Genomic DNA, 26,995 nt, shown 5'->3' with positions numbered 1-26,995 from the left:
ACCAATATGATATGGTATGTATGCAATGTATGGTGAAGATCAGTAATGTGCACAAGTAACGTTGCCGGCAATACTCAAGTGGCTAGTCTCGATAGGCAAGTGACGCAAAATGGGCTAGGGGTTATCAATGCACTTGCAAGAGAATTAACAATGGAGGGATACCACGATACCAAGATGATATGGAGGTTACCTTCCTTGGCGATGATGAGTGGCGGTGTTCTTGATGTAAATAGCAAGATGATGTAGACTCATCCCTAAGTATCCGAAACACCTTATGAAACAGAAAAACCGCAAACTCAAAATCTCAAATGTCAAATGGTGGTAGCGGGAATGCGGTGGTGGTTGCGAAAGCTCAATGGTATTGTGGAAATGCAATGATGGGTTTTGTGAGCAGGCAATGCAGAAATGGAGGGTAAGGTAGTGGACTATACACGGTGTTGGAGTTGGAAGCACGGTCCCTAAGTAGCCGAAACACCTTAGGAGACACAACTCACAACACAAGCAAAATTGGGTTACGTTGGGGTGGCGGAAGTGTATAATGGTCAAGTCTATGGGGAAGTTATAGTGGTGGTTGATGAATAAGCAATCGTCCCTAAGTAGACGAAACACCTTAGGAGACTCTAATCACTACTCAAACAACCACTAATGCTATGGGGATCACAAAGGGTTAGGTTGCAGAACTCGGTGGTGGTGTAGCGGATGATGTAGTGGAAGCCCTAGGCAAAGATGCCAAAGTTCACAAAATTTGATGGAGTCAAAAGATGTTGGTGGTATTTTTTTGTAAGGGGGATGTCAAGACCTTCAAAACGAGCTAAAGAACGTCAAAATTAGAGTTCGGATGAATTAGTTATGGTCGAAACAAGAATTAGCCGAAGTCAGTTTTTACAGGTAGCGGGCGTCCGGAAATGGACGGATGTCCGGTCCCCGGACGTCCGGTCGGGTCAGAAATCCGCTAATTTCAGCTTGGGTTAGGGGTTCCGGTCTTCCGGTAAGGTCGGACATCCGGTGGTTCCTAGGGCTCCGGACGTCCGGTATACTGACGGTCGTCCGGTGTATCGAGGTCAACGCGAGATGCGAGTTTTGGGACGCGGTTTTGGGCGGAAATTAATGATTTTGGGGTCAAAATTGAGGAGATTTCATAGATGGGAAGTCGGGAAACTTGGGGAAATTCTAGATCCACACGAAACCAAGCAAATCCATGGATCAAATCCAACAAAACTTCATCACACCAACAAATCACAAAAAAATTTGGGGCTATTTTTGGTGGGGATTTTCGAAATTGGGGAAGAACACAACCAAATCAAGCTAGAAAACAAAGAGGGGTCGCTCCAAAATCATGATCAACGTGGCTCATGATACCAAGATGATATCATGAGGCAAGCTGGCTCTTATCCAAGATGATGTAGGGTGGAACCCTAGATGGCCGATCTTTCACGAAAGGAGCGGACCCCGCGAAGAACATGAAGAATGTGAGGGGAAACATGAGAGAATCAGTCAAAACAAGAACAATCACACATGTGCTAGATCCTCGAAACGCAAAGAGAGATACAGGATCCAAAGTCAACAAAGTACGATACAAGAGGTAACCGGTTCTTCTCCGTGAGGAGGTCTTGAATCCACGAGGGGATCTTCCCATGAGGGGTCTTGAATCCAAGGTGGATTTTCTCCGTAGAGGCCGCGGTCTGTCTCGTGCAGTAGATCCATATGGATGAGCGAGGCTCTATCTCTAATATGAGCTATACGCTAACCCTGACTAGGAGGAGCTGGAGGAGTATATATAGTGTAGGTCCATGAAGGGGTAAGTGGGAGAGGGATACATGGGCCTCGGGGGAGATAGGTACCAGACGTCCTCTGGGGACCAATCATCTAGTGGCTCGTGGGCTTCTAGACGTCCGGTAGTCGCCAGACTTCCGCTTACTTTGGCTCGCTCGAGGTGGCACCGGACGTCCGGTAGGTGGCGGTCGTTTGGTTGCCGGTCATCAGGTCATCGGTCGTCTAGTGTCGTCGGTCTTTCGTTGATTTGGCTCGGGTGTAGATGTGCCAGTCGGCCGGTGGGGGCCATACGTCCGCTCGCTGGGAGGGGCCGGTCGTCCTGTGTCGTCCGAACGTCCGCTCGCTGGAGCTTCTTCGGTAGCTCTTCTTCTTGTATCTTCGTTTCCACGCTTCCCTCGCGGATTGTGTAGTTGTACACTTGCACTCGCACTCCTCATCATCGTCCGTAGCGTTCTGAAAATACCTATGCATGCACACGAGCAGAGTGTCAAGTAGTATACCATCCTTGAAGGGGGCTAGTGAACACACGTAAAGGAGATGATTCACCTTTGTGTATGTGAAGTGGATGTCGAACGTGTCACTTGCCAAACGGACTCTTGAAATGGTGTTGTCCGTAGGATGCTCCGCATCACATTCTCATGCGATGTCCTTCGGAGATTCACTCGGCACAGGCCACCTCACGCATTTCACGGGTCTCTTAGAAGCGCCCCCCCCCCTCGCTAAAAATCTAGGGACAACCCGCCTTGAGGTATGGCCTCGTGAGTCCCGCGCTGGCTCACGAGTGCCCATATACATGTCCTCCAGTTTTGTCGTGCTACCCACGCATATAAACGGGGTTGTACATGTCTCAGAGTCTCCCCACGAGGGAACTCCCATCCATGCACAAGTGGAAGCCCCATGCTCTGCGCGGGCGGAGGACACGGTCGAGGAGCGACTATGCCCACGCACCAGTGGAAGCGCCATGCTCGGCGCTGGCGGACGACACGGTCGAGGAGCGGCTATGCCCATGCTAAACTGGAAGCACCATGCCCTCCGCTGGTGAATAAACAACTGAGGGCACCCTAGTGGCTGCAACAACCTCAGGATGGCCTGTAGCCTCGTTCTACGGTCCCACCATGTAGTTTTTCCCTATGGGAGGCCCGCACGAGGGGGTTGGGCACGGGGGCTACGCTCAGGCTAGGCCTGGCGCACACCAGCTCACCAGGTCTCTCGCACATGGTCTTGTCGCGTCCCTCCCAGGCAAAAGCTGGCGAGGAAAGATTAACTCCCACGTTGCTCATGTTTCCTTCATGAAGGTTGTTCGTATGTCAAGGGGGACTCCTGAGCATCGCGACTCAGGGGCCTCACTAGTCATGTAGCCCGTCACCCTTTGGCCTCGTCCTAGTGATCCGGACGCCCCAATGGTGGTTGAGGTATGCACGAGGCCAGGCCCTTCCAATGCTGAACAATAAGGCAAACATGAAGGAAATCGGCCACGGAAAGGAAATCACAGAGTTCCAGCAAGTTATCACAAAACATAATGTTCCAGAAATTTAAGCAGAAGTTCTCACGCCTCCTCAAGGCATGATAAATGTTGCAGGTTCAAACTAGGAAGAAGCACCACCCTCGCCTTGGCCGCTACCGCCGCTCGCCTTGGTCGCTACTAAATAATCCAATGTGGTGTTTCATCAATATGCAACTCGTTGCATATAGAGCTCCACTTAACTTGTAGTTTTGTTTGCGCACTTTGCCATGCCATGAATCATTAAACCGGACATGCATCATACTTGGTTGTGCATCATGCCATGGTTATGTGATGGTTTTTTACTATGTTGCTTGTTTCTTTCCGGATTGCTTCTCTCGTTAGCTTCGGGTTCGTTCCGGAGTTGTGACGATCCGTTCGACTACGTCTGTTTGTCTTCTTCATGGACTCATTCTTCTTCCTTGTGGGATCTCAGGCAAGATGACCATATCCTCGAAATCACTTCTGTCTTTGCTTGCTAGTTGTTCGTCCTATCACTATGTCGCGCTATCTAAAATATGTTATATCATGCCTCCCATATTTCCACGTCAAGACTCTAACCCACCATCCTAGCAAACCATTGTTTGGCTATGTTACCACTTTTGCTCAGCCCCTCTTATAGCGTTGCTAGTTGTAGGTGAAGCTGAAGTTTGTTCCATGTTGGAATATCACAATACCTCTTATTTTAATTAATGCATCTATAAACTTGGTAAAGGGAGGAAGGCTCGGCCTTATGCCTGGTGTTTTGTTCCACTCTTGCCGCCCTAGTTTCTGTCATACCAGTGTTATGTTCCTTGATTTTGCGTTCCTTACGAAGTTGGGTGTTATGGGAACCCCTTGACAGTTTGCTTTGAATAAAACTCCTCCAGCAAGGCCCAACCTTGGTTTTACATTTTCCTAACAACCTATTACCCTTCCCATGGGTCGGCCAACCCGAGGGTCATATTATTTAACCCCCTTGGGCCAGTGCTTCTATAAGTGTTAGTCCGAACCGAGTAGACTGCGGGGCCACCTTGGGGAAACTTGAGGTTTGGTTTTACTCGTAGGATGTCTGATCCGGTGTTGCCCTGAGAGCGAGATATGAGCAGCTCCTATCGGGATTGTCGGCACATCGGGCGGCTTTGCTGGTCTTGTTTTACCATTGTTAAAATGTCTTGTAACCGGGATTCTGAGACTGATCGGGTCTTCCCGGGAGAAGGAATATCCTTCGTTGACCGTGAGAGCTTGTGATGAGCTAAGTTGGAGCACCCCTGCAGGGTATAAACTTTCGAGAGCCGCGCCCGCAGTTACGTGGCAGATGGGAATTTGTTAATATACGGTTGTAGAGAACTTGACACTTAACTTAATTAAAATGCATCAACCGCGTGTGTAACCGTGATGGTCTCTTCTCGGCGGAGTACGGGAAGTGAACACGGTTCTTGGGTTAGGTTTGAACGTAAGTAGTTTCAGGATCACTTCTTGATCACTTCTAGATTACGACCGTTGCGTTGCTTCTCTACTCGCTCTTATTTGCGTATGTTAGCCACCATATTTGCTTAGTGCTTGCCGCAGCTCCACCTCACTACCGTATCCTACCCATAAGCTTAAATAGTATTGATCTCGCGGGTGTGAGATTGTTGAGTCCTCGTGACTCACAGATACTTCCAAACAGTTGCAGGTGTCGATGGTACCAGTGCAGGTGATGCAACCGAGCTCAAGTGGTAGCTAGATGAAGATCTTGATCGTTGTGTTGTTTCGTTTCCTATTGATCAGTAGTGGATCCCAGTTGGGATGATTGGGGATCTAGTATTTGGGGTTGTCTTCTCTTATTTTGGTTCCGTAGTTGGACCTTTGATTGTTATTTGTGTGAAGTAGCGAATGTAAGCCAACTCTTTATCCCTTTCTTATTCAGTACATGAGATGTGTGAAGATTACCCCTCTTGCGACAAACCTACCATGCGGCTATGCCTCTAAGTCGTGCCTTGACACGTGGGAGATATAGCCGCATTGTGGGTGTTACAGGTGTTCTAGGAACTAGGGTACCCAGACTTGGCTACCCGCATCCCATGGCGTGGCTTCATCGACGGCCTTGTACGACCCATATACTAGACCGTCAAGACAAGACCCTCGCAAGGGTCCAATCCTCACAAGGCGGATGACACAGAGACCTCCGAAGGGAGCGCATATTTCTAAGCAGGTACCCATCCTCATTAGGTTGTGATGATGCAAGCCATGATGGCTAAGGCCAGGTGTGCGCCAACGGGCATAGAAGAGGCAGTTTCCTCTGTAGTGCTAAGGAGGCAAGCGCAGGCGTGGGTTCCGGAGGAATCTGTTAAAGGTTTTTCGTTCCCGTGCAACAAGAGAAAGACCGCCAGGATGACAGGATGGATGTCGTCGCCGAGCCCACCGCAGTGTCACGGCAAGAAGCTTTGCAGGCGAAGACCACCTTTCATCGAGATAAGATGTACTGCTTGTCCCCTTTCAAATTGGCCACTATGGGATCCCTTCTCGCCTACATTTTGGGGGAAGAGGACTGAGGCCATTATAGTATAGGTTAGCCACCAACATAGAGAGGGAGGGGATCCTTTCCACCCTCACTAGAGCAGACCTCACGAGGTGGTTCATCCCTTGTACTAGTTTATCCTTAGCCCCTCTTGAGGCCAATCCACCACAAAGCAGGAGTAGGGTTTTACACCGCAAGGTGGCCCAGACCTGGGTAAACTGTCATGTTCATCTTCTCCCTTGTTCATCAAGCTAGGCTGTGAAGCGACGGGCTGGTAGGCTAGATAGGTCGAGTTCTTCACACATGCCCTAGAGTTCGAACCTTTCTTCGGTCCGCGGAGCCCTGAATATGACAAGTCCCTTTACCCCTTCTTCCTTCACAACGTCTTTGCCGGGATGGTTCCGCCCTTCTCCGAGTACTTCTACGTCATCCTCGAGCACTACAAAATCCGCGCCCTTCACCTTCATCCCAACTCCATTCTCCTCTTGTCCATCTTCGCCATCTACTGCGAGGCATTCAAGGGCATGAGGCCCTTAGTGGCGCTCTTCCGCAACTTCTTCAGCTTGCGGTTCACGGCCCGGACCCAGCGCTCCGCGTGCGTCTCCTTTGTAGATGTGCTCAGCGAAAACACGCTCCTGAAGGCTGTGAAGAAGGTGGAAGGCTTCTGGTAGTGTTGTGTCTTCTTGGACGCTCGTAGCACAGACCCACACCTGGTGCTTCTGGTGGCGCTGCCCAAGCAGTTCCCTAATTGGAGCTCGACAAAGCTCACCGACCCCCGAGCGAAACCCGTCCTTCTGATGGCGTTGCCCAAGGAGTCCCCTGAATGGAGATCCACAAAGCTTACCGACCCCCAAGCGAAGCTGCTAACCGGGGCGATGATCATGAAGGCGTTCCTAGCGCAGCGCCTCGTGCCACTCCAATCGGATTCGAAGCCCTTGTGGATGTACGAAGGCGCGGGGGACGCTATGAGGCTGCACATCGCCGGCCTAATAGGCGAGGAACTAGATGTGGCCTTGATCACCTTGCTTGGCTGTATCCCCGGGGACATTCCCAAGGCCGCCACCCCACTGTACAACCGCGACAACATGGAGGACCTGGTTGCGACCATGCCCACCTTCAATGAGTGGGGGCTTGAGCCACGTGACCACCCTGATTCGCCTGTGGTGATGTCCTTCGGTGACAGCGATGAAGGCAAGGACTCAGAGGAAGCAGAGGATGATGACCTAGGGAAGGCGTCCCCACCATCGCAGCGCCAGCTCCTCCTCGGTCTCGAGGATGATGACGATGCTGACGAGCTCCGTGCCACTGATTCCCCAGGTCCCGCCAGGGCGTCCAGGAGGCCGAACTCTACTCCCTCGACCACGCGGGCGCCTGGCGAGGCGACCCTAAGCGAGGGGTGGAAAGACCCCCTCCTGAAGACTCTCAACACCCCACCGGGGCGGTCAAGAAATAGGCCTTGCCCCGCAAGAGGGACAGCCAACGATCGTGGCGGCCTCCGCCAAGGCGGCCATAGTTTCATCTACGAAGACTCTGAAGGGGACCCCCTCACAACTACGGACAATGGTGTCATATAGGGTCCTGCCGGTGGTCATTCTGACAGCTCCTGGGTTGAGACCACGGCCACGCCGAGGAAAAGCTAGATGTGGCCTTGATCACCTTGCTTGGCTGTATCCCCGGGGACATTCCCAAGGCCGCCACCCCACTGTACAACCGCGACAACATGGAGGACCTGGTTGCGACCATGCCCACCTTCAATGAGTGGGGGCTTGAGCCACGTGACCACCCTTGATTCGCCTGTGGTGATGTCCTTCGGTGACAGCGATGAAGGCAAGGACTCAGAGGAAGCAGAGGATGATGACCTAGGGAAGGCGTCCCCACCATCGCAGCGCCAGCTCCTCCTCGGTCTCGAGGATGATGACGATGCTGACGAGCTCCGTGCCACTGATTCCCCAGGTCCCGCCAGGGCGTCCAGGAGGCCGAACTCTACTCCCTCGACCACGCGGGCGCCTGGCGAGGCGACCCTAAGCGAGGGGTGGAAAGACCCCCTCCTGAAGACTCTCAACACCCCACCGGGGCGGTCAAGAAATAGGCCTTGCCCCGCAAGAGGGACAGCCAACGATCGTGGCGGCCTCCGCCAAGGCGGCCATAGTTTCATCTACGAAGACTCTGAAGGGGACCCCCTCACAACTACGGACAATGGTGTCATATAGGGTCCTGCCGGTGGTCATTCTGACAGCTCCTGGGTTGAGACCACGGCCACGCCGAGGAAAAATGGGGGTGCGTCAGCCTCTGAGGAGGAGTAGAAGATGAAGTGTGCTGCGCCAGATGAGTAAGTATCATCACCTTACCTTCTGGTTGCGCGTTCCTAGTCCGTATGTTCATACAGCCCCTCATCGCTTCGAGCAGAGGTGACGGTGTGGAGAAGAAGAAGACGACTGCCCTTGCAAATGTGTGCTTCACCCTAAAGGCAGTTTCGATGCTTGGCAGCAGCTTTACTGAAAAAGGCTTTCGCCCCGCTTTATATATAAAGCAAACCGCCAAGAGCACACATACACGGACTAGTTCAGAACACACACACCCAAGTCACATAACGAGAAGTACAAAGGTTCTGCTGAGGGCACAGCTCAACAAGGCCAGCGCGCGCCGCCGCGAGCCGGAGGCAGAACCTCCGCAACGGGAGGATGAGCCAGCGGCCACGCTAGTCGGCGACGCACGAACAGGGGGGCGGGGGGACGGGAGGGCAAGGGCAGTCGGCCAGGGGGGGTTCGTCTTCCTCGGCGAGGTCCGCCCAACGGATCTGCGGCAACAGCTCGAGGGAGGACGGGATTGGCCAGGAGGCAGGCGTCGCAGGAGGCGGGGAAGCCGGGTGGGGCTCCGCCGAGGAGCCGGCCGGGGAGGGAACGCCGGCCGCGGCGCCCTCCGGGGGCGGGGACGCGTCGCAAGGGTCGCGAGAGCCCGAGACTTCCATCTGGCAGCAGCTTTGGCGGGCGCAGGGGTGCGCTAGGCCGATCTGGCATCGTTTTCGGGTGCACGGGCACCACTGCACCTGGGCGTGTGGGAGCTCCATCCCCACACGGTGCTTCGCTAGCACCACCGGGAGGGCCGGCCAACAGCGACGTGGCGGCTAGTTACATGGCACCCCCAATAATAGTCGTAGCAGCTTCGGCCATGGACCGGGGGGCAACGCCCCACTCCCCTCCAGGCAGACTCGACTCAGGGTGTGCCGCAGTGCAGCCTCAAGCGGTGCCAACCCCCGGGACTCATCTGGCCAATGCTGTAGTCACCCTAGCCGTGTTGCAGAGGCCAAGTGCGTGGAAGGACCCAGAGCCCCCGGCGCCTCAAGTAGATCATGTCGGGATCTTGTCAGTCGCAGTCCCAGCCAACGCATCGACGCCGCTCCACATCAGGTCCTCGCGCTCATGAAGTGCGGCGCCCTAATCAGGCATGGGGCCCTAGTCAGTGCTTACGGCGTGCTCCATTGGTTTAGGGAGGACCTCCGATATGCCGACAGATGCGTCATCGGGGAGTGTCTGGGGCTCGCCGCAGCACGGCTCCAGGTTGAGACGACAACCAAGGAGGCCTGGAGCCAGGCCGAGGCCGCCACCGCATAGAGCAGGGAAGAAGCTACCAACACAAGAGCGGCTCATGACTATGCATTTGCTGAAGCAGCGGTGGCCGCCAAACATTGTGGCAACGCGGAGGCCAACCTAAGGGTGCTTCAAGAGGAATAGGCCACGTGCACACAGCAACTCTAGCAGCTGGAGGATGACCTCAAGGCTCACGAGGCAAAGCTTGCAGACCATGACTCATCACTGAGGAAGGTGGGCGTCAAACAGGCCACGGACCACGAGTGCCTAGGCAAGCTACAGCAGGAGGTGGCCGAAGCCCAAGAGCCCTACGCGAAGCATGTCTCTGAGGTAAAAGCTCAGCTGGACACCAGGGAGAAGAAGATCCTTGCCGGCGCCAATACGCAGGCGGCAGTGGACCATGTCGCCTTCTCTTCCCTCGGGTTGAGGGCTCACCAATGGCTAAAGTCCATCTGCAGGGAAGGATTCAAAGCTCCACTCACGAAACCCGAAGACATCTATGCAAAGATCTCCTCCATGCTCGTTGTGGAGCTCGAAGGCACCGCTCGAAAGGTGGACGTCATCCTGGAGGAGGAATTTCGCGATGTCTTCTTAGTGGCAGTGCGCGCCTCTTCAGCCACATTTATCTCCGTGACCCTAGCTTTGACTTCGGCATGGTGATAGTCCCTGTCCCTCACAAGTCCCATAGCGTCACGATGGAAACCGTGGAGGGCTATGTGGCCATGGTGCTCGGGAAGTTCACCTGTGACATCGATGGCGGATCTACTAAGGCCGACGCGGGCAGTGGCAATGACGGCGATGGCCCTTCTTCCTAGAGTTTTATACTGCAACAACTGATCATGCCTCGTGGGGGCGTAACACTTTGTTTGAATTTGTGAGCACTTGATGCTTGTAATAACTGTTTGAACTCCATAGTTTCCATCTGGTGCTTGCTTTCATTTCTGCTTGCCTTTGCGCTCTACATAGGCAGGGCACAGAACTGCACATAGCTCGGCCACTATTGGAATGTCAGGTCGCGATACTTGGACAAAGCCAAGGGGCGAGGGGATACGGGACTTGTGATGCTCCCGAGTCGCGATGCTCAGCGGTCCCCCTTGACGCACAAGTGGCCTGCATGAAGGAAATCTGGGCGACGACAAGGTTAACCTAGGGCCCTTCCTACCTTTCTCTTGTCAACCTTCACCTGGGGGTTACGTGAGGAGACGGGACACAAAGGACCTTCATGGGATGACGTGCGCGGGAGCAGGCCCGCGAGCCTGAGCCTGAATCTTTGGGTTTCTCAAGGCTGCTAGGACTGACCCGAGCACATGCGCCGTGTCCAGCTCCCGCTCACGTGAAGCCCAAGGAAAGGCTACGAGCAGTGTCGCTGGAGAGTCGAGCGGCCATCCTCGGGTTAACACTTCCCGTTGGGCGCCCTCTGTTGTTTATCCACCAGCGCGAAGCATGGGGCTTCCACTGGGCATGGGCATGGACAAATTGCGACCATAACCGCCAGCGCTGAGCATGGGGCTTCCACTAGGTGTGGGTAGGAGCTCTGTACTAGAGTCTTTGGGGTGTGTACAGCCATGTTTCGTTTGTACGTGTGGCTAGCATGGAAGAACTTTGAGGAGGTGTTTTTAGATGCTTGTGAGCTAGCGCGGGGCTCATAAGGTCCTACCTTAGGCGGGTTGCGCCTAGCTTTGGCATAGTCACGCTCTTGTGTCACCACTACAAAAAAGACACATCCGTGACATTTTGGGCCCAACGAAATTTAATCTATCATCCTTATGACACTTCTATGATGATAATTGTGACAATACCCGGTATCATCATAGATGTGGTGGGATCCTACTTCTATGAAAAAATATCATGATAGAAAATGGGCTTTTCGTCCTGGGTGGGTCGGAGACGCACCTGCGTGACATTCTTTGGGTCGTCCTATCACACCCTAGCAAGTTCATGCATTAGAGTGTTTGCATCATGTTTTTTCCCAGAAAGATGAAATGGGGATAACAGAAACCCCAGCACCCCCCTTAAACCAACTACGGTTTACTAAAATTGGTTTCAATGAACCCAAAATTCCCTTCACAAAATGTTCTTCATTTCTGGATTGGACTAAAACCCTGGCAAAAATGGTGCACTCTTTTCTAGGACATTCTAGATTTTTTGAATCAAATCATAAGTATTTGAATTTGGACATTTAAATGCTATAAAATATTTTAAATGCTCAAATAATTCTGGAAATAAGTGTGGGCTGTTGGAAATAATCTAAACAGAGCCTATGATTATTTTCAGGATTTTTGTAAGTGCCTAACTATTTTTAATAAAGCCACAAACTTACAGAAAAAATAGAAAAACAAAAACAAAGCAAGCAGAGGCTTACGTGGCGCCCACCTGGCAAGCCCACCTGTCGGCCCAGCCCAGCCACCGCTCCAGCGAGCTGCTTGGCTTGGCCAGGCAGGCAGGCAGGTGCTCGACGCCGGCACCTGCGCGCGCCACGCAGCTGCCCGCCGCCCTGCTTGCTCCCCTCGCAGTGCTGCTGCCCTGGTTCGGTCACACACCTCTCCCCCGAGCATGCAGACACACCTCTCTCTCCCCAGCTCCTCTCCCTCGCTCTCTCGCACCATGGCCGACGCTGCCGTGCCCGCATCACCGTGCTAACCGCGTCCACCGATGTCCCTGTTGTCGGATTTCGGGTGCCGGCAGACCCTTAAGGTTCAAACTCTGGGGTGCGCGCGAAGAATATGTGTTCTACCTCTCCGTCTCGCAAGGACCTAAACTACTGAAAGAACTGCGCAAGAGACACAAGGTTTATACTGGTTCGGGCCACCGTTGTGGTGTAATACCCTACTCCAGTGTGTGGTGGGTGGATTGCCTCTTGGGGCTGATGATGATGAACAATACAAGGAATAACAGCCTCGCGAGGGTCTGCTCTTGGCTGGGCCAATGAACTGCTGGGAGGAGTTCAGCCACCTTTCTCTCTCTCTCTCTATGCTTCCAACTTCTCTATCGAGCCTCCCCTTCCTTTTTTCCAACCCCGTTGCTCTGTGGGCGGCTGGTCCTATTTATAGAGGCCCTGGTCCTCTTCCCAAATATTGAGCGGGAAGGGAGCCAACAATGGCGGGCTAATTTGAAGGGGGACAGCAAGTATCAGCTATCCTGACAAAAGTAGTCTTCGCTTGCACAAAGCTCTGGTGATGACGCCGTCTTGGGCTCCACGGTGACCTCCCTCTCGTAGTCCTCCTGGTCTTGGTCTCATTGCACCAAAATGGCAACCTTTGCCTGATGCCTCGGTACTCCGCGGCTGCGCTTGCTCCCTTTGCACCAAAGAGGAAAGGAGGACGCTGCACGGGCTGGCACCCGCCTGGCGCCCTGAGTCGTCATGGCTTGCGTCACGGGCACCTCGCGAGGTACCCCGCCTTGATTTCTCCGCCTGCTCATGAGCCAGCCTGACGAGGCCGCGCCTGAGGAAGCTCCACGTCATGCGCCCCGTGAGGCTTGGCCCCTCGTGAGGGTCTTGAGTCTTGTGTTGGTGAAGATGGGCCGTGCCGGGCCTCCTTTGAGCCACGCCGCAGGCCGCAGGCAGGCAAGTCTGGGGACCCCCGTTCCCAGAACGCCGACAGTAGCCCCCGGGCCCAAGGCGCGCCCGGACTTGGCCGTGCAGGGAGGCGGAAGGGCAAGTGCGAAGCGCCACGGGCCCTAACAGCCTGTGGCCTTGGGCGCCGCGTGGCGGTTGATTGGACGTGGGCATCTCCACTTCCCCATGGCGCCTCGGTAACTGCACGGATTGGACAAGTACCTGCATGCAAAGCGGGTCATAATTACCTGTGATCGTGGGGGCCGTTGGTTGGCCATTGAGGGCTGGGAGGCCAAGCTCAAGAAGCGCCGCGGCCGCCTGGGTGCGCTGGGGAAGGAGTTGGAGGTGACGAAGGTCGAGCTGGACAGCAAGGCCCAGGTTCTTGCCGAGGATCGCGTGGCCTTCGCAGATATGGAGAAGAAGGCTCGTGCTTCGCTGAAGATGCTCTACGCCAGTGGCCTGGAGAGCCCGCTGGCCGGCGCCGAGGACGGCCCCGCCAAGCTGCTTCCCTTCCTGGTTCGTGCTCTTGAGGATGTCACCCTTGGCCTTGGCCCCACGGCCGAGGCCGAGGCGCGTGTCCTGTCTTCTGCTACGCTGACGCGAGTCTTCACCCACATCTACCTTCGCGACCCCAGCGCCGACCTCGACAGCCTGTTGGAGCCAGTAAGCGGTGAGGGTGCTGCCGCCGCTGCCGAGGCCATGAAGGGTCGCGCGGAGGCTCTGCTGGGGAAGTTCCGGGCCTTCAGTACCAAGTCGAAGCAGGCTGCTGCCGGTCCTGCTACTCCATGAGGCGGGGCCAGCCGCGCTGCTCTACCACCGCCGAGTGACTCCGCTACTGCTCCTACCCTGCTTTTAATTCCTGCACATGCATCATGCCTCGGGGAGGCGTTTAAACTCGCGTTTGGTATTGAGACGACAGTATGGACTGTAATATTTGCTTTTAAATTCCTTGAATTTTATGCTTTTCTTCCCTACTTGCTTGTGTTCTACGCCGGCAGAGCCCGGCCCCGCGCGTGCCTCACCCAGCATTAGCCCCGACCGAAAACTAGGACGGGACCAAAGGAGTGAGGGGCTACGGAGACAGTTAGGCTCCTGAGTCGCGATGCTCAGGAGTCCCCCTTGCGCACGAACAACAAGTAGGGAGGTGTGATGTAGGTGGATCTTCTGTTTTACATCTGCAGAGCCTGACTCTACGCGTACCTCACCCAGCATTAGCCCCGACCGGAAACCAGGACGGGACCAAAGGAGTGAGGGGCTACGGAGCCAGTTAGGCTCGTGAGTCGCGATGCTCAGGAGTCCCCCTTGACGTGCAAACAGCAAGTGATGAGGTGAGATGCAAGTGGGGCCACCGTTCTACGTCTGCAGAGCCCGACTCCGCGCGTACCTCACCCAGCATTAGCCCCGACCGGAAACCAGGACGGGACCAAAGGAGTCAGGGGCTACGGAGCTAGTTAGGCTGCTGAGTCGCGATGCTCAAGAGTCCCCCTTGACGCGCATACAGCAAGTGATGAGGTGAGATGCAAGTGGGGCCACCGTTCTATGTCTGCAGAGCCCGGCCCCGCGCGTGCCTCACCCAGCACTAGCCTTTCGGAACTAAGGAGTGAGGGGCTACGGGACCAGTTAGGCCCCTGAGTCACAATGCTCAGGGGTCCCCCTTGACGCTCAAACGGCCTTCATACCTTGGCTCTGCTCGGGGAGAGACGCGCGGCGAACCAGGCCCGAGGGGCCTGGCTGGGTGGCGTACGTCTGGGCGTGACCCGGGCGCAGCCCCCGTGCCCAGCCCTCTCGCGCGGCGCTCCTGAGGGGAGGCGTTGCGATGAGGCCAGACACTAAGCTCTAGGCTCCCTGAGGTTGATGCGGCCCGGTGGCCACCCTCAATTGTTTATCACCAGCGCGGAGCATAGCGCTTCCGCATGTGTACGGGCATCGCCGCTCCTCGGCAGTGTCGTCAGCCAGCGCGGAGCATGGTGCTTCCACTGGTACGTGGGAGGGGGCTCCCCTCCGGGAGGAGCCCCCGGGGCATGTACAGCCCCGCCCTGACGCGTGGCCGGCACGGTAGGGCTAGGTGAGGTGTATCTAGGCACCCGTGAGCCAGCGCGGGACTCACGGGGCCCTACCTCTAGGCGGGTTGCACCTGGCACTGGGCCTTATCTTGTGTTGTGTTCCTGCAAATTTGGTTAGATGCCGACACTCTACGTCCTCGGGTCCCGGCCCTCGAGCATGTCTCAGCCGTCGCTGGTATGCCAGGTCGCGATGCCGTGGACATGCCCAGAGGGTGAGGGCTGGAGAGCCAGTAAGAGCCCTGAGTCGCGATGCTCAGGTACCCCCCCTTTAACGTGCAAGTGGTCGACATGGAGAAGAAGAGGTGCCGTGGACAGGCATCAAGTAATCAAGCATGACGGGCGAATGCATAGCCGGAAATAAACGCAAGGGAGATACATGCCGCTGGGCCTGGCCCAAGCGACTTCGGGATGACGCAGCCCGAGGGGCGCCCCCAACAAAGCAAGCTAACGACATGAAATAAAAGGGATAAATACCGCAGGGACGGACCCATGCGGCCTGGGAAGATGCAGCCCTGGGAGGGCACTCCCAGCTTGAAATGAAACTTGTAAGATGTCACCTGAAGGTGTTGAGGGCAAAGGGGTGTTGGTGCAGCAGACTCGGCGGGCTGCGGAAGCCGATCCTCACGAGCCCCTAGGCCCAGGGGGCTCGGGTGGCTCCGGAGGCACTGGTAGCTCTTCGCGAATCATCTCTATCTCTGCCAAGGCTGCGGATCGCCTGTCTTCTTGAGCCTCCATGATGCCCCTCATGAGGCTCTGGCGCGTTGCAGCCGCGCTCGGCAAGCCGTAAGGCATGCGAACGTAGCTGTGGGGCGGACCCCCGCAGCACCCCACTCGCGAGGGCCAGAGGCGCTCCATCGTAGCGACTTGGTTGAGCCCTGGTACGTCGATGCAGACGTGCAGCCTACCATCCTCGCCTGGTTGGAGAGCCACAGCCGGTAGACGGCGGCAACCCCTCATGATTCTTGATTCCTGTAGTTCTTGAATGGCCTTGTCAACGAACTCCTGCGGTTCTGACCTTCCTTGCCTTGCTCCTTCTTGAGGGAAATGTGCTTCGTAACAAGCCTCCATGTGGTGCCCAAGCGCCTCCCTCGTGACCTTGGCCAGGTCGGTGGCCCTCCCGGGGAGAGCCCCCGAGCCCTGCCTGAGGAGGGCGCCAGGCGCGCTTTCCTATGCGATGGAAGGAGGTTCCCCCTGGGCAGATGTGGGCCCTGAGAGGCCCGCCTCCCAAGGGGCTGGTCCGGACGATGTCTTCTTCTTCTTGGGGGTGGTCTCGGGAAGCCTCCTGCTTCGGCGATCTAGGTCTTCCAGTGATGCGGCCTGAAAGGCTCGCTCTAGGGAACACACTGCATCCTTCTCACAGGACACCGTGATGACTCCGCCACTCCCTGGCATCTTGAGCCATGGTGAGTTACGACCATGAACTTGGCCAGCGCTCCCAGTTCTGGCCTTGCCTGTCATGTATTTGCCTCCATGCATCATGTCTAAATTTTTATGAAACTTTGAAATGGGGGCTGATAAACCCTAGAAGCAAATGAAATTCAACTAGGGTCCAAATAAATTCATTTTCACTGAACCCAAAATGCCCTTCTAAAATGTTCATCATCTTTGCCTTGGTCCAGAACCCCTGACAAAAATGGTGCACATTTTACTAGGACAACAGAGGGTCACTGAATTAAATCATATAATACTTGCATTTGGGCATTTAAATGCTATAGAATATTTCAAATGCCCTAATATTCATGAACTAAAATGTTTGCTGTAGGATATATCCCCAACAGTGGTCATGAGCAGTTTCATGAATTTTGGGATTGTTTCAATATTTTAAATAAAGCCACAAAGTTGTAGAATAATAGAAAATAGGAAATAATAAAAAGAGAGGAACCTACCTGGCAAAGCCACCTGGCCTGGTACTGTAGTGGCCCAGCTCCTCCAGCCGGCCCAGCCCACCTGGCTAGTGCCAGTCGTCTTCAACCTCTGCCAGTAGGCAGAGGCGAAGGCGGGCACGACGCGCGCTGAGGCTGCCACCTGCTCCCTGCCTGCCTCACGCCGCTGAGGCTCTCTCCCAACGCCACGGAGACGGCCACAGACCCCCCCCCTCTTTCTCTGGGTATCTCTCCCTCTCGTTCCTCCTCATGAACGAGCCGGCCATGAGCACACCGCCGCCGTTCGGCGTACCCAAGGCCACCGACCACCCCTCGCCCTGCCGCTGAGCCTAGGTGCTCCGCCGCGTCTGCCTTGCCCTCTCCACCGAGATACGCGACGCCCGGAGGCCCTGCTTCGTCGCCACCGTCGTCGTCTTCACCGACGGGCACCGATGATCGCCGGCTCCGATTCGGCGCATCCAGAGCTTCCCCGACTTCGCCATCTTCCTCGCTAGCCCCCCCCCCCCCCCCCCCCCCCCCCCCCCCCCCCCCCCCCCCCCCCCCCCCCCCCCCCCCCCCCGTGAGCTCTCCTACATTCCCCCCTCTCCGTTTTTCCCCTCGAGCGCTATAGCTATCGCCTCACCTGCAACCGAACGCCGGCGCCGCCCCGAGCTCGTCTCCAGCGAGCTCTGGCCGTCCCTGCTGCCACCAGTTGCCGTGCTAGATGCGGGTGAGCTCCAGCTCCCCGTAGCTACCCTCGGCTGCTTGTTTGGGCGTCGGGTGAGTGAACCCGAGCCCCTCCGCCGCGGCTTATGGTCGCCGGCGTTTAGCCGTCGGTTAAATGCGTCGTTAGGCACTAATTACCCACCTTAATTACCCCCCTGACCCACTTACATACAGGCCCCACCCGTTAATTAACCACAGGGATATTCCCTGTTAAATTTAAGCTAATGGCCGTGGCCCCACCGGTATGTTTGACCTTGCCACCTCAGCGTTGACAGACCCCACTAGTCAGCCTCTGCTGCTGCCACTGTTACACTGACATGCGGGATCCACTAGTCAAGGTTGACCTGGGTCAGCGCTGCTGACCTGCTGGCGCAGGCATGACACAGTGCTGATGTAGTAATTGACTTTTGGGTTTTAAATAAATCAGGAAATTCCAGAAATAGCCAAAACTTCTAAAAATCATAGAAAATCAACCGTAACTCCAAATGAAATAATTTATATATGAAAAATTATCAGAAAAATCCAATTTTTCCATCTGTACAAGTTTCATGCATGTTAGAACACTTTAACCTTGCTGTTTAGGTGAAACAAGTTATTGCACTAATATCACTTCATAAAATGGGTTTGCATTTGAATCTTTGGTTCAAATGGACTCCTTTCAACATGTTCTAGCTTGCATTAGCCCAAAACACATTCATGTTGCCATGTCATAGCATGCATCATATTGTTGCATATCGTCATGTGTTAATTGTGTTCTTTCTCAGTTGTCGTTGTTTGTTCCCTCTTAGTAGACGATGTTTCCGATGACGTGATCGATGACACTGATGAAGAGTTATATTATCTTCAGAAGTGCCAGGCAAGCAAAACCCCCTTGTTCATTCCGATACAATCCCACTCTCTCGCTCCTGCTCTCTTTTACTGCATTAGGACAACACCGATTCAACTGTTACATTCTGCGGTAGTTGAACCCCTTTCCTCTGCATGACCTGTCATTGCCACAGTAAATAGATGAAACCCACTAGCATGAGTAGGAGTTGTTTGAGCCTTGATGTGCCTACTCATTCATGCTTGTTGTCATGCCTGCTACTGCTTAGAGTTGAGTCAGGTCTGATTCATCGGGAATGAATTGGAACATGGTGAACATGTCCTACCGTTGAGAGCTAAGTGTGTGAACACGATTTGGTAAAGGTAGCGGTGAGAGGACATGTAGGAGTACATGGTGGGTTGTCTCATTGCAGCCGTTCTTAGGAACTGAGTTCTGTGTTTGTGATCCATGAACAGTTACTACCACACATTTGGTTCCTGTAACTCGGCCCCTCTCAGCTTATTAATCAACTTGATCTCTGTCCAGGAGTTACAACTAGTTTCTGGTGTTTGTAAGTAGTGTTAGTAGTCTACCAAGTGGCACCCGGTACAGGTGGGCTTGGGACAGACTAGGCACAGTGGCACGGTGTACCAAGTGGCACCCGGATGGTGGGCTTGGGAACCCTGCACACATCGTTTGGGGCCGTGAGTGACACCCCGGCCGGATCTCCTTGCGGATGGAACCCGAATGGGCAATAAACCTGGACTAGAGACTTGTTGGTTAGTCAGGTCGTGGCCGACTCCCTCGCCCGGCTTCCGCTTGAAGGTTGCCGAGGTACATGACGTGTATAAGGCGATAAGTGGCGAGAGCGTGTGTGAAGAAGTACACCCCTGCAGGGTTATCATTATCTATTCGAATAGCCGCATTCCTCGGATATGGAAACTTGGACCCCTTGCATAGTTCATAGACAAGTGAAAGTGGATACTCTAAAATGCGCAAGATAAGTTGTGACGCCCGGGTAATTAAGTTACAGCAATCCTCACTAATGATGCCACGTCACCTATGTTACTGTAGTTAATCTCCGGTTAAATCAAAACGGTTTCGAAATTCAATTCAAAATTATGATGGTAATAAAAGTTTTCAAAAAATAATCAAACTAAAATGTTCGAGGGTTGTCAAATATTACAAGGTTAATTATGGTGGGGTGCACAAATTTTTATAAAGTGTCTGAATATTTTAAAATGAAATAAAATAGAAGAGAAAATAAATTAAGAAAAGAAAAATAAAACAAAGGGCAGGGAAAAAAACCCCCCTGGCCAAACTGGGCCAAGCACACCTGGCCCAGCCGGCCAGCCCCTTGCCTGGCCCACCCCCCTCACTCCCATAACCCCCCCCCCCGGTCGGCGGAAACCCTAGCCGACACCCCATTCCCCCCCGATCCCCTTCTCCTCCCTCCCTCGCCGATCTGGATCAGGATCCTCCCGATCCCGTCGCCCCCGACGCCGGCGCCCCACCCCACCGGCGCTCGTCCTCCTCCCCTCCTCCCCGACCGGCCGCGCAGGACGCCCGAACGCGGAAACCCTAGCCGACACCCCATTCCCCCCCGATCCCCTTCTCCTCCCTCCCTCGCCGATCTGGATCAGGATCCTCCCGATCCCGTCGCCCCCGACGCCGGCGCCCCCCCCCCCCGGCGCCCCTCCCCCTCCCCCCCCCCCGCCCGGCCCCGCAGGACGCCCGAACTCCCCCCCTCGTCGCCTCGGGACCGTCCCCGACTCCCACCTCGCCGGATCCGCATCGCCGGACGGCCTCCGCCTCGACCTCCCCGTCGCCGGACCCCCCCCATCACCGGACTGCTCCTCTATGGCGTCGTCGCCGTCTTCCTCCTCAACCCCCGCTCCCCAGACTCTACGCACCCCGGTGAGGCCCTCGGCCTCCTCTCCCCTCTCCGCCGCACGGTCGCGCCCGCCTCGTCTCAGGTCGGACGAGCCCCATGGCTCTGCCCCCCCACCCCCCCGCCGCCTGGAGCTCTGCTCCCGCACGCGCCCCCGCACAGCCCCGTGCCTCCCCTCTCGCTCGCCCGCGCCGGGGCGCACCCCCTGGCTGCGGCCTTTGCACGCACGCTCCGCCGTGCCCGTCAGCTTCGACCACCGCAGCACGCCGTGCCCCGCCTCCCGCCTCTCCCCCCGCTGCGTTGCCGCGCCGGCGTGCCCTCAAGCCCGCACGCGCCCCCACTTTCCTCCTCCCCGTGCGCGCACGACCGCAGCGGCCGTCGTGCCCGCCTGCCTTCGCATCGCCCGCCACTGTTGCGGCAGCTGCTACCTCTGCCGCACCCCCCCGCTGCCCAGCATCGCCGGCGCCGCCCCATTCCGGCCACCCTCGCGCTGCCGCTGTCGTCCCAGGCGGCCGGGCTTGCCGTGCCCGTGGCCGGCGCCCCCCTGCCCATCTGGGCATTTGCCAATCGGGCTGGGTGCCTGCGCCCGTAACCCGCGCGCCCGAATCGCTGTGGCCCCTTGGGCCACTGACATGTGGGGCCCGGCCCCAGAACGTTTTAATTAAAAAAAAGAAGAAAAGAATTTTAAAATAATAATATAAAATAAAAATAATTAATTAATTAATTAAGGAATGATTAAGTTAATTAATTATAATTAGATTAACCTAATCACTAATTAACCTAATTAACTGTTAGTTAATTAAAACAGAGTATGACGATCGGGACCCACACGTCAGTTGACTGCTGACGTCATGCTGACGTCATGCTGACGTCAGCAGGCACTATTCTGGATAATGTTGATTAATTAATTAAATAAATCCTAAAATTGATTTAAATCTTTTAAAATTAATATAAAATAAACCGTAGCTCGGATGGAAAAACTTTGTACATGAAAGTTGCTCAGAACGCGAGACGATCCGGATACGCAGCCCGTTCGTCCGCCACGCATCCCTAGCATAGCGAACACGCAACTTTCCCCCTACGGCTCTGTCCGAAAACGCGAAACACCGGGATAATTTCCCGGATATTCCCCCTTCACCGGATACCACCTCGTACCGTGTTAGGGCACACCTAGCATCACGCTTTGTCATGTCATGCATCGTTATGCATTGTTTGCATTATATTTATTGTTTCTTCCCCCTCTTCTCTCCGGTAGACCGAGACCGACGCTGCTGCTGGCCCCGACGACTACGGCTGTTGACGACCCTCTCTTGCCAGAGCAACCAGGCAAGCCCCCCTTTGATCACCAGATATCGCCTACTCTCTCTATACTGCTTGCATTAGAGTAGTGTAGCATGTTACTGCTTCCCGTTAATCCCATACTGATGCATAGCCTGTCCTTGCTACTACTGTTGTTACCTTTACCTGCAATCCTAATGCTTAGTATAGGATGCTAGTTTATCATCAGTGGCCCTAACATTCTTGTCCGTCTGCCATGCTATACTATCGGGCCGTGATCACTCGGGAGGTGATCACGGGTATATACTATATACTTATACATGATACATGTGGTGACTAAAGACGGGTCGGCTTGAGGAGCACCCGCGAGTGGATCTTTGAGGCGGAGCGACAGGGCAGGTTCCGACCACCTAGGAGAGAGGTGGGCCTGGCCCTGGTCGACGTTCACGGATACTTAACACGCTTAACGAGATCTGGGTATTTGATCTGAGTCTGGCCATTTGGTCTATACGCACTAACCATCTACGCGGGAGTAGTTATGGGTATCCCGGCGTCGTGGTATCAGCCGAAGCCTTCTTGACGTCAGCGACGGAGCGGCGCGCGCTGGATTGGACTGGAACGCCACTAGGCTAGGTCTGCTTCCGGCCGCGTTCGCGACGTGCAGGTGTGCTAAGGGCGATGGGCCCAGACCCCTGTGCGCTTAGGTTTAGACCGGCGTGCTGACCTCTCTGTTGGCCTAGGTGGGGCTGCGACGTGTTGATCTTCCGAGGCCGGGCATGACCCAGGAAAGTGTGTCCGGCCAAATGGGATCGAGCGTGTTGGGGTATGTGGTGCACCCCTGCAGGGAAGTTAATCTATTCGAATAGCCGTGATCTTCGGTAACATGACGACTTGGAGTTGTACCTTGACCTTATGACAACTAGAACTGGATACTTAATAAAACACACCCTTCCAAGTGCCAAGATACAACCGGTGGTCGCTCTCTCTCAGGGATACGAGGAGGGGATCGCCGGGTAGGATTATTGCTATGCGATGATACTTGGAGGATTGCAGTCTACTCCCTTCTACATGCTGCAAGACGGAGGCTGCCAGAAGCGTAGTTTTCGAAAGGATTAGCTATCCCCCTCTTATTCTGGCTTTCTGCAGTTCAGTCCACCGATATGGCCCTTTACACATTTACCCATGCATATGTAGTGTAGCTTCTTGCTTGCGAGTACTTTGGATGAGTACTCAAGGTTGCTTTCTCCTTCTTTCCCTCTATCCCTTCTACCTGGTTGTCGCAACCAGATGTTGGATCCCAGGAGCCAGACGCCACCGTCGACGACGACTCCTACTACACCGGAAGTGCCTACTACTACGTGATGCCCGCTGACGACGACCAGGAGTAGTTAGGAGGATCCCAGGCAGGAGGCCTGCGCCTCTTTCGATCTGTATCCCAGTTTGTGCTAGCCATCTTATGGCAACTTGTTTAACTTATGTCTGTACTCAGATATTGTTGCTTCCGCTGACTCGTCTATGATCGAGCACTTGTATTCGAGCCCTCGAGGCCCCTGGCTTGTATTATGATGCTTGTATGACTTATTTATGTTTTAGAGTTGTGTTGTGATATCTTCCCGTGAGTCCCTGATCTTGATCGTACACGTTTGCGTGCATGATTAGTGTATGATTAAAGCGGGGGCGTCACAAGTTGGTATCAGATCCGACTGCCTGTAGGAACCCTCCTTCCACACTCCGTGGCCGAAGTCGAGTCTAGACATTGCAAAAACTTTTACTAACTTGGCTGTGTGCCTTACGGGCCCACGTCGCCATCGGGTGGTACTAGGATCTTTTACTCCTCGACCTTTACTCTGGGACTCTGAACTCTCTTCCACTCGGGTTAAACGAATTTACTAACTCTGACACTAGAATCCTGTTACGACGTTCACCCCAAAGTTGGATAAGCCCTAGTTATTCTTTAGAGTAGTACTTGAACATTATCCACATTGTCATTTGACTCCTGTGAAAACAACTTTGTTTTCAGATGGAACCCACGAGGCAGGTCGTGCGCCACACGATGGCCATTGGTGCCTCAGGATCACCTGCTGTGTTGGCTGAGATGATGACATATCTGGGTTATCGCAGGCACCCTGAGTACACCGTCTATGAGGAGTATCAGGACTTCAACCAGGAGCAGTACCGTGCCATCGTCCACCTCTACTCTCGAGAGTATGACTCCACTACCGTGTTGCACACTGCTCATGGTGTTGGAGTGACTATCGATATGGCGGTCCACGATGCTGCTTATGCTGCTCTGACACGTCTCCGTGGCGAGTATCAGGAGTTGGACACCTCCCCCTTCAGGCACATTGCTATCGCATCCGATGTTGGTGCGGAGGGATACTACACTGCTGCCTACTCCACTGTCACCCGAGAGCCATTCTACCATCAGAACCTGGTTCTGCATGCTGATGGGCTGGATAGAGCTAACCGAGCTCTTCGCCACGAGTTGTACACCACCCGTCAGCACCTGTATAGTGCGCTGACGCTGTTGCACCCCTCTGTCCGCTCTGGTGATCTGTCGCGTTCTGCGATCTACCCTGCCCGGACCGTGATGCCCCAGGGCGTCGGCTGGCCAGATGTGGGAGGCTACTCTCCTGCATTGGGCCCTCTCCTGCCACCTGCGCATCAGGTTCCGCACCAGAGTATCCGCGGACCCCAAGCTACTCGCATGGAGGTCTTCCCTTCGCGTCACTACCAGCTGTCGGGCTACACCTACCTCCGCAGTACCGCATGGGACTGACGTAGACTTGCTTATTAGTGTTAGATGCATTCGTCGCGAGCCTGTGTGCCGCCTATGATGTCTTAGTCTATGTACTGAACACTGTGTAACGAACTCTATGCATGATCTCTTTTGTAAGATATGCCGACTACTATGTGGTATCTATCGTGCTGCTTTCGTTGTGCATGTTTCATCATGAATGATTCTTGTTTTTTTACAATTCCTCAATGCTGAACTACCCCTGTTAAATATTAGCAGGATGGTTAGACCAGGTGGTCGTGGTCGTGGTGGCAACGCCCCACCACCACCTGAGTACATGGCTGGTATGATCCAACAGCTTGAGATGAATCGCCAGTTCATGGAGAATATGATGGCTCAGTTTCCTCGCCCCAATATGAACCAGCAGCCAACCCCAGTGACTCTGCAGGATTTCATGTGCCTGAACCCAACTGTGTACCGCAGCTCAACTCAGCCTCTGGATGCTGATGAATGGCTCCGTGACATCACCTATGAGATGGAGTCTGCTGAGGTAGCCCCTGCCAGCTATGTCACCTTTGCTTCCTTCTTCCTGAAGGGACCCGCAGCTCAATGGTGGGACAGCCACAGGCGTACACTGCCAGCTGGAACAATCATCACCTGGCCAGACTTCCAAGCTGCCTTCCGTGCTCGCTTCATTCCTCAGGGAGTCATGGACCGGAAGAAGCGTGAGTTCCGCAACCTCACCCAAGGCAACAAAACTGTGGAAGCTTATCAGCGGGAGTTTCTGGACTTGTCCCGCTATGCTGAAGAAGACATTGCAACTGATGCACGCAGACAGGAGAAGTTCCGTGATGGCCTTCAAGCTGATATCAAACCCGCACTTCTAGTGCATGATTTTGCTGATTTCGCCACTCTGGTGAACAAAGCCATCAATGTCGAAACTGGTCTGCAGGAATACCAGAGCTCTCACAGGCGCAACCGTGACACGGGCTCATCTTCGGGCCCGTCCTCGCAGAAGCGCAAGATATGGATTCCCAATAGCTTGTACCAGCTGGATGCACCTACCCCAAGGCAGACCTATGCTGCACCTCGTCTGCCTACTCCTCCGACTAGGCGGCCAAGACTCCCAGCTCCACCACCACAAGCTCCTGTTCCCACTCCCAATAATGGATTGTGCTTCAGGTGTGGACAACCAGGGCATCGTGCTAGGGAATGCAACCAGAACCCGAATCAACTGGCCCTTCCAGCAACTGGCCATGGAAGCAACCAGCCTCGCAACAACAGTGCCAAGTCTTATGGTCGTGTTGATGCCAACCACGTTGATCTGAGCGAAGCTCAAGACCAGCCTGCTACTGTGATGGGTACCCTCCTCGTAAATTCAGTACCAGCATCCGTTTTATTTGATACAGGTGCATCGCATTCATTCATTTCAGAAGGTTTTGCATGCTTGCACGACATTAAATGTGAGAACATGGATGCTTCACTATTAGTACACACCCCTGCGGGCCAATGTCGAACCTCCATGATTTGCAACGACGTCCCTGTAGAAATCGAAGGACTGGAATTCCTTGTCTCTCCCATCGTACTGAAGTCCTGTAGCATTGATCTCATTCTGGGAATGAATTGGTTAAAAGCGCATACTGCTTCTATAGTTTGCGCCACTAAGGTCGTCCATTTGCTACACCCTTCTGATGAAATAATAGCTTATCAAGCTCATCTAGTTCAGAACGCCGAGGCACGACTTTATGCCTTGAATGCGTTGAACGCTGCACCACTCGAGGGCATTGAAAACGTTCTCGTCGTTCGTGAATTCCAAGATGTATTCCCAGAAGAACTTCCAGGGATTCCCCCTGCTAGAGCTGTCGAATTCATCATCGACTTGAAACCCGGCACTACCCCTATAGCTAAACGACCCTACAAGATGCCGCCGCATGAGCTCCTTGAGCTTAAGGTGGAAATCGACAAATCTCTTGTCAAAGGTTTCATTCGCCCAAGTTGCTCTCCTTGGGGAGCACCTTCTCTCTTTGTTAAGAAGAAGGATGGGACAAACCGATTAGTCCAAGACTACCGTCCTATAAACCAAGCTACCATTCAGAATAAATACCCTCTTCCTCGGATCAATGATCTTTATGATCAACTGGCTGGTTCATCAGTGTTCTCCAAACTCGACTTGAGGTTGGGTTACCACCAGATCCGTGTTCGTGAAGAGGACATCCCAAAAACCGCCTTCGTGACTCGGTATGGGTCATATGAGTACACTGTCATGTCATTCGGCTTAACGAATGCTCCCGCCACCTTCTCTCGTCTGATGAATTATATATTCATGGATTACCTCGACAAGTTCGTCGTGGTTTATCTGGACGATATCCTTGTATTTTCCAAGAACGAGGAAGAACATGCTGGACATTTGCGTCTTGTGCTAGAGAAGCTTCGAGAGCACCAACTGTATGCTAAGTATTCCAAGTGTGAATTCTGGCTTCCCGAAGTAACCTATCTTGGGCATGTCATCTCCAAAGATGGTATTGCCGTCAACCCTGAACGAGTTCAGGCTATTCTCGATTGGACTCCTCCGAAGAATGTGAAGCAAGTCCGAAGTTTTCTCGGTCTCGCCAGCTATTGCCGTCGATTCGTCGAGAACTTCTCCAAGATTGCCAGGCCTCTGACTAATTTGTTGCATAAGGGTGTCAAGTTCGACTGGACAGACAAGTGTCAGGAAAGTTTCCAGGCGCTCAAA

Source organism: Triticum urartu, chromosome 6 (genome assembly GCF_003073215.2).
Source record: "Triticum urartu cultivar G1812 chromosome 6, Tu2.1, whole genome shotgun sequence".
Classification (NCBI taxonomy): domain Eukaryota; kingdom Viridiplantae; phylum Streptophyta; class Magnoliopsida; order Poales; family Poaceae; genus Triticum; species Triticum urartu.
The sequence above is the reverse complement of the archived record's forward strand: the minus strand, read 5'-3'. Positions refer to the sequence as shown.